This window comes from Arachis duranensis, chromosome 3 (assembly GCF_000817695.3).
Source record: "Arachis duranensis cultivar V14167 chromosome 3, aradu.V14167.gnm2.J7QH, whole genome shotgun sequence".
NCBI classification, from domain to species: domain Eukaryota; kingdom Viridiplantae; phylum Streptophyta; class Magnoliopsida; order Fabales; family Fabaceae; genus Arachis; species Arachis duranensis.
Window position 1 is genome coordinate 21,769,058 of NC_029774.3, and position 6,853 is coordinate 21,775,910.

The following is a 6,853-nucleotide window of genomic DNA, read 5'->3' on the forward strand; positions in this document are numbered from 1 at the left end:
AAGGAACTCCTAGCCATCGTTTTTGCTTTGGACAAGTTCCGAGCCTATTTTCTTGGTTCCAAGGTTGTAGTGTATTCGGATCACGCGGCACTAAAGTATTTGTTGACCAAAAAGGAATCAAAACTGAGATTAATTCGTTGGGTGCTTTTGTTACAAGAATTTGACTTGGAGATCAAAGATATGAGTGGTTCCCAAAACTTAGTGGCGGACCATCTAAGTCGCCTCGGACACACAAAAGGCGACACTACTCCTATCAATGACTCCTTTCCTCTAGATGGTTTGCACGCAATCTCGGAAGTAGTTCCTTGGTATGCCCCAATAACAAACTACTTGGTTTCACACACCCTCCCTCCCAATCTCAGCAAACATCAAAAGGATAAGCTAAAAAGCGAATCCAAATACTATGTTTGGGACGATCCTTATTTGTGGAGGTGTGGAGCGGACCAAATAGTGCGACGGTGCATACCTCAAACCGAATTCCAAGCAATCTTGGACGCTTGCCATGCTTCCGAAGGAGGTGGCCACTATGGCCCCCAAAGAACGGCAAGAAAGGTCCTTGATTGCAGATTTTGGTGGCCAACACTTCTCAAAGATTCTTCTCTCTATTGCAAATCTTGCCCCCAATGCATTCGGTTTGGAAATACTTCTAAGAAGGACGAAATCCCCCACAAAATATGCTTTTTTGTGAAATCTTTGATGTATGGGGAATCGACTTCATGGGACCATTTCCAAATTCCAATGGCTTTCTCTACATCTTGTTAGCCGTCGATTATGTGTCAAAATGGGTGGAGGCAATCCCCACCCAAACGAATGATGCTCATGTTGTTTATTCTTTTGTGAGGAACAATATCATTTGTCGCTTTGGCTCCCCAAGAGCAATCATAAGTGACCAAGGATCCCACTTTTGCAACAAAAAAATGGACGGCCTCATGAGAAAGTATGGTATCATACACAAAGTTGCCACGGCCTACCACCCTCAGACAAACGGCCAAGCTGAGGTTTCTAATCGGGAAATCAAACATGTGTTGGAAAGGGTTGTGAAGCCGAATCGGAAGGATTGGAGCGCTAAACTCCCCGATGCACTATGGGCATATCGAACGGCTTACAAAACACCCATTGGCATAAGCCCCTTTAGGCTTGTGTATGGTAAAGCATGCCACTTACCGGTAGAAATCGAACACAAAGCTTATTGGGCAATAAAGGAATGTAATATGAGCTTGGGTGGAGCCGGAGTGGAGAGAAAGCTTCAATTAGCGGAATTGGAATGCTTAAGATTAGAAGCTTATGACAACTCTAGACTTTACAAGGAAAAGATGAAAGACATCCATGACAAGAACATTAGGAGAAGAGAATTCCGACCCAGTGACCTAGTCCTTCTTTACAACTCAAGGTTGAGATTACTACCCGGAAAACTTAGATTAAGGTGGGATGGACCCTACCAAGTGGAGAAAGTAGAACCTTATGGAGTCTACCACTTGCGCCACCCATCAAGTCCGGACATTTTCAAGGTAAATGGGCACCGTCTCAAATTGTACCATGGTGAGCAAAGAAAGAACTCCAAGGAATTTAAAGTGTTCCTCTTGAGGGATGCATCTATTGAACAAGAACTTTGAGCTAGAGAGAGTCCAACTTAAGGACGGTAAACAAAAGTGCTAGGTGGGAGACACCCCACCATGGTAAGATTTTGTACATAGCCATAGAATTCTTCTTTGATGGACACTTGCTTGACACTTGACTTCATGTTTAGTACCTAAGTAATAGAAGTAGTTGTAGTTAGATTTCAATTCTAATTTTGCTTCATTTGTTGAGTTCATTTGGTAGTATCAAGTTGAAACATCCTTTTATAGTGCTTAAGTGGCTGTTTAGAAGGTTGGAATGCTACAAGTGGTGCAAAAACATGCAAACTTTGGAAAAGGCACCCTTCTGCACGTGCGCGCACCTGGCGCGCGCGCGTCCTTGAAGCAATGGTCGACCATCCGCGTGGACGTGCATCGTGCGCGGACGCGTGGATCGCCAAAAGTGACCCTCCATACATTTTCCAGAGAGTTGAGCCCACCCTACGCCAGCCCAATGCTTGAGGCACAGGCCAACCACGCGTGCGCGCACATGGCGCGTACGCACGCTTTCACAAATCTACAAATCGGCGCGCCAGCGCATTGTGCGCGTGCGCGCCGATCACCCTTGTGCACTCCTGGCACATATTCCAGAGAGTTAGGCCACTCTCAGGCCTGCACTAAGCCACCAGCCCACCACCTCTGCCGCGTGCGCACACCTGGCGCGCACACGTCCATATGCTCGCAACACGATGTGCGCGCGCGCGCCTAGGCTGCGCACGCGTCCCTCGTCCTGCACCCTCCTCTAGGCCACTTCACCAAGAGTTAGGCCCACCCCAGGTCCATCTCATGCCTGGGGCATAACCACATTGCCGCGCACGCGCACCGTGCGCGCGCGCGCCAATAGCCCTGCAGCCAACCTCTGGTACTTCGTCCAGAGAGTTGTGCCAACTCTAAGCCACCCTTGTGCTACCAGCACAAGCGCATGGGCGCGTACGCGCAACGTGCGCGCGCGCCCCCAATACACCTCGCTTCTTTGCGCGAGCGCGCACTATGCGCGCACGCGTGGGTGATCGTCGCCAACTTAATAGGGAGCACACTTGCCCCCTTTCGTTATTCTTCTTCTTTTCTTCTTCTTACCCCCACCTCCCTACTACCCTTTCTTCTTCCTTCCAACCACCTCCGACCACCTACCTCCGGTGGCCCCTACATCGTCCCTCCATCCCCCATCATTCCACTTTCCAACCTCCTCTCCCATACCCATTTCCATCTCTCTCAAGGTACTTTACTAAGCTCCCCTCTTACTCTACTTCTCTATTTTTGATTCTTAATCTTCAATTTCAACTTGTTTTAGGTAGTCTATCTCTTTCCTCTGAATCTTTTTAGCTACTTCTTTGGGTTGTTTTTGTCTCTTTTTTCTTCCATTTAACTCTTCATAGGCATTTGGGTCCTACATTCTCTTGTATTGATAGATGAGATGTGTTGCTTGATTTTCTTACAACCACTGTGTACTGTAATCATTAATAATGGATTGTGAAATGTTACATTGCTTTCACCTGCATCTAATTACATACTACAAAAAGGATGCACGCCAAGTGTTTGATGAAAGGCATACTTGAGTTTTGAACTCATTTTGACTAATTGCCTCTTAACTAACCACTTTTAGGTGCATCCCCACATTCTCCAATCCATCCACTCACCTTTTCATAAATTGACTCCCACTTTGGTATTTGAGGGTATATGCCTCTCATGCTTCTTACTTGCATGCTTAACCTACCCTTGCACCACATGCAAATGATTCGCCTTGCTCATCACATGTTATCTTAGTTACATGTTGCAGCTGTCATGTAATAATGATACCCATATTCTTATGGCACAACTGTTCATTTGCATAATCGCATTCAATTATGCTTCTTTGGGTTTGATGTTATCCCCTTTCTTTGCTATCGCAGGATGGTACTCAAAAGGAACAAAGGGAAAGTCCCGAAGAAGCCAGCTTCCAATAGAGCGCACTAAGAACTAACGGCCAAGCCACTCCTGAAGAAAACTAAGGGCCCCGTTGATGTTCTAGAGAAGGACAACCCTCCAAAAGATTCAAATAAGTTTCCTAACCGCTACTGCAAACTTGTTTACTCAAGAATGATTGAAAGAAATTATCACCCGGAGTCTCTTCTAGTCCTACCGGCTCACCTCACTCCGATAGTGATGCCACACATTGACCAGAGGCAATGGAGGTTCCTCTTGAGGCAACCAAAGGAGGCCAATCTCTCATGGGTGGTGGAATTCTACTCCAACTACCACTCACCCCTTCTCACATCAATATTTGTGCGCCGGAAGCAAGTGTCAGTCACAGTGGAAACCATCCGAGAAGTCCTTGGGATTGGGCCATTGACGGATGGATATGATGCCTACCAAGAAGTCTTGACTGCATGCGATGACCGTGCGTTCGATTGGAGCGCGATTCTCCGCGTAATTGCTTTACCCGATGCATGTTGGATTCGGGAGACCATAAAGCAACGACCAAAGGGTTTAGATGCCCGCTACCTCACTCAAGAAGCCATGGCATGGGCCCAAATTCTAGCTCACTACGTGCTCCCGAGCACCCATGGGTCATTCATTACCGCCGAGCTTGCATTATTGATATGGTGCATTCTAACCGAGAAATCGGTCGACATTTCGCATGCCATTCGCCAATCCATGGGGCGCATTCATGCCAAGGGAAATCTACCATTCCCTACTATGGTGACTGAATTAGTTGCAATGGCCGGCGTCCACCGAGAGGCTAAGGATAGAAGAACCTCAATTCCGGTCGAGGGCGATGTTATTCCGACCAAGAGGTGCCTCAAGCCTCCGAAATTCACCAAGGACATTGGACTACCCACACCAACTCGCAACACCACCACATCATCCACACCACAAAAATCAGCCACCCAACGCCTTGAAGACCTGCACAAGAAGTTGGACCGTTATGAGAGGCGTAACCAACGCAGATACGCTCACGTGAAGAAACTTCTAAGCGTAGTCACCCCACCTATGGAGGAACCAGATATCTCCACATCCACCGCAACTTCAAGCGGAGATAGCGATGACATTGGAGATGAGGGACACTCAGGACTCGACCACCCATTGCGCCTAACCTATAGCACGGAGGACCGTGCTAAGTTTTAAGTGTGGGGAGGTCGGCCGACCGATCTCCGTAGGTAACACCCGAATAAATTCTTGTTCTTTGAACTCCTTTGTAATTAGGATAGGTTGCGTGATTAGGTCTTATTTGACACCATTTGCATGATAAGTTTACTTGGTTGGAACAATGAAACTCTTTCTTAGGAAACCAATACTTTGGGCAACCGTGGCACTGCCAATTTCGAATATTTTGATGCCAAATTTGCATGGAGAATTATATCTTGGAACATGGATTTTGAGTTAAGAACACAAGCTAGTGAGCTTTGAGCCTTGTTTTGTGGCTACATCTTATAGTCACCTACTCTCCTTCTTGTGTGAAATTGTTTTCTCTCTATGAGTGTGATCCTTGCTTTGTTTGAGTCTATATGTCCATTATTCCTTGTATTCACGCATTTATATGATTGAGGCCATCATTTCATTAGCTTACTTACCCAAATAGCCTTACCTTTACCATCCATTGTTAGCCAATTTGAGCCTATGCTTAACCCACTTTGTTCTTAATTAGCACATTACAAGCCTTAAAGCGAAAAACAATAAATGTCCCTAATTTGGATCTTTGATTGGCTTGGGCTAGTGTGTGTGAGTATCATTCAAGTGTGGGAATCCAGGGACATTGGAGGAATAAAAGGGTAGTTTTGTATTTTTACTGAAAATATTGGGAATTGGGTACATGCTCATGTATTGATCAAATGAATAGACCTTATGCATTGATGCTCTTGTATATAGAAAGAAAAAAATGAGAAAAACAAAAAGAAAAGAAAAAGAAAAATAATATGGAAAAGAAAAAAAAGATATAGAAAAAAGAAAGAAAAAAAAGAGAAAAAAAAAAGAAGACAAAGAAAGAAATAAAAAGGGGACAAAATGCCCCAAAGCAAAGTGTAGTCCAATAAAATCAATGCATAAGAAATGAGAAAGAAAATGCATGAGTATGTGAAAGGGTGAAAAATGGGTAGTTAGGTTAGAATTTAATTGTATAGGATGTCATAGGTTAGGTGGAAAGTTTAAGCTTATCAAGGATTCAAATTTCAACTCACTTAACCAAATATGCATCCCACCTTGACCCTAGCCCCATTACAACCTAAAGAAAGATCTCATGATATTTGTACACATGCATGGAATAAATGTTGATTGTTAGATGGAGAACAAATCTTGGAGAGCATGATTAGGAGAAAATTGAGAGAATAAACCCTAGACACTTGAGCGAATAGAGTGCAAACACTTCCGGTGAGGGTTCGAAGGCTCTAATTCGTGATTCCCGGCTCTCACGAGCATTCTTCATGCAAGGTTGCATATATTGCATTCGATGCTTGAAAATTGGTAAGTCCTATATATTGACCACCATCGGACCCCATATGCTTGCATATATCTTAGGAAGGTTGATTTGTTCCTAACCAAGTAGATAATAGCACTAGTCATAGTTGCATTCATATAAGTAGGTTGCACTTCATGAGCCTTATACCTTTATGATCCCTCGGTCTTTTGTGATTTTTTTGCATTTCTCTAAGCATGAGGACATGCTAGAATCTAAGTGTGGGGAGGTTGATATACCCCATTTTGAGGGTTTATCTTGTGTTGATTTCAGGAGTTTTATCAATAATTCCGCACACTTTCTAGATGAAAATACAAGACTTTGTGTTCCTTTCCTAATTTTGCCTCATAGATGAAAACATGCTTATTTTGCACTAAATTAGATACATTTCAAATCTTCTCTTGATGCCATTTGATGCCATGACCCGTGTGTTAAGTGGTTTCAAAATATAGGGCAGGGATGGACCAGAAGAGAGAAGGAGGACGGGTGCAAAGGAAGGGAGCATGAGAATTGAATTGTGGAAATCTCAGCATGGGCGCGTGCGCGCACTTGACGCGTCCGCGTGGATTGAGAAGTTAGAAGTCGAAGCCAAGAGCCAAGCCACGAGCCGGCTTGCGTAGCGGCTAGGCCATGATCTTAGTGGGCGCGCACGCGTACATTACGCCTCCGCGCACATTGCAAGATGTCCCGTGGGCGCGCACGCGTACCTTGCGCGTGCGCGCCAATGTTCGAATATGAATTTTTAAGAGCCACGTGACTTGGGCGTGGAGGCAGTTGAGAATCCCATTTTGGGGAAGTGCCCTGGCGG